This window comes from Tamandua tetradactyla, chromosome 19, assembly GCF_023851605.1.
Source record: "Tamandua tetradactyla isolate mTamTet1 chromosome 19, mTamTet1.pri, whole genome shotgun sequence".
NCBI classification, from domain to species: Eukaryota; Metazoa; Chordata; class Mammalia; order Pilosa; family Myrmecophagidae; genus Tamandua; species Tamandua tetradactyla.
In genome coordinates, this window is record NC_135345.1 from 35,705,507 (window position 1) to 35,707,484 (window position 1,978).

Consider the following 1,978-nt stretch of genomic DNA (forward strand, 5'->3'; position numbering starts at 1 on the left):
AGTGGAAATATGATGAGAAGGTATATATATATATATATATATATATATACACACACACACACATTATTTATAATGAAAGATTGGTGTCTTTTCACAACCACAGGGTTAACTGATGATTGGCAAAATGCTAGTGTTTGTACTCTAAGCCATATAGATTTAAAAAAATTCACATATATATACATATAAATATATTTATTATCACACACATATGTAGAAAAATCACTGAGTAAGCAAACTAGGTGCTGATATAACAGATTATTGTCACATCATTCTTTATACTTTGTTTTATGTACTTAATTTTATTAAAAATTTCATCTTTTTTCATATTAAAAAAGTTCATAAAGAGATTTTTGTGTTGTTGTTGGGGAAACATAGCATAGAAAAATATTGAAATTAGAGCTAGAGTCCAAAATGTATTTAGGACTTTTAAATAAAATTATTAATTGCCTATTGTAACATGCTAAAAAGTAAATATTGATAAAATATGCCATATTCTGCATTACAAGTTTCACGAGAAAACAGTAAAAGCACTAAAATATGTCAATGAGGCAGCTGTAAAATATGATTTTATTGTAAAATCTTGACAGAAATATAAGCGTATATAAACACATATAAATGCACACGACATTTTATTCCAAACAATCTTACAAGCACTGTTTTTAGAAAAAAAAATTTGTTTAATTCAAGATGAAATAAGAAGTTAAAAGATCAAATAGAAAAACCTGGATAAAAAAACGAGGTGAAACCTAGGAAGGAAGTTTGAACTACAAAGTGATTGTCTTTAGTTTCTGTTTTCTGGTTGTGAGACCATAATTCACCCTGAGATTTCCAGCAAAGATCACAAATAGGACAATCAATTCCATGTTATAAAATTAGTGTAAAATTAAAACAACCAAACTCATACAAGCAAGTTTGGCTGTGGCCTAAGAGAAGCTCAACTACTCTAATGCCAGGACGTTAAGAGGACAGACTTTTTCTTCTTGGAGTCTACATATATTGGCTCAACAATTTACTGTGATAAACCCTATCTAAAAACATACTCACGGTAAATGCAAAATGATGGCCATATATTATTATATATGAAATGAAGAATTGCTTGATCTTTAGGAAATCATCCCAAATTTGTTCTTTTTCTATGAGATCATTTTAGATGTCTTGGGTAGCACTATGTTTAAAGGAATATTCCAAACAAGTTGATTAAGTGCACCAATTCTATATGATCACCAACTACAAAGACAGCCATAGGCTTTCTACCCAGTAGACAGCTAATTTGTGATAAGATTTCAATATAATCATGAAAAATGAGAAGCTCCACCAGGACATGAGCCATGTGCGTAGGGGCTTATAGATAAGCCAAGGGAACACCTATTTGGCAAGAATTAGTTCAAAAATGCTCTGGTTCAGCTAATAATATATAGAACTCTTTTGTTCTACATCAGAAAGCATGGCTGTATTAATCAAACTTAGGAAAATGTAAAATAAGTGTATCTTAAACTATAAAAATTACACATATATCTCTGTTTGCATCTATAATTCTATAAGTCTTATCATCTGTCTGTACTTGAGCTGTGATTCTTTTTTTTTCTTTATTAGAGAAGTAGTGGGCTTATAGAACAGTCATGCACAAAATACAGAATTCCCATACACTACCCCACCACCAACATTTGCATAAAAACTTGCAATACTTCATGAACTTATGTGTTATCCTTGTGCAGGGATCTGCTGATTTTCTCTGTATCAATCTAATTTTAGTTTATTTGCTACCAAACTGAACATTATGATGCTTTCTAATGTAACCTCTAAATGCATGAGAACTCTAAAGATGATGGTGACAAAATACTTACTGTTGGGGTGTTCACACACATGTATAGTAGTAAGAAAAAGCAATAAAACAAAACAGCATACACACACACAAACATATGTATAAGATGGTAGGATGTATATAAAGAGTAGGATGCAAGGTAGGGTCTTTGGACTC

General features: G+C 30.8%; 1 non-coding gene across 1 annotated transcript; it reads right to left on the minus strand.

Moving 5' to 3' along the window:
* Positions 1-1,670: 1,670 nt before the first annotated feature.
* LOC143663762 (U6 spliceosomal RNA) lies at positions 1,671-1,776 on the minus strand. Its single transcript, XR_013166147.1, has one exon. It is a non-coding gene; the product is annotated as a U6 spliceosomal RNA (small nuclear RNA).
* Between the last annotated feature and the right edge of the window lie 202 nt (positions 1,777-1,978).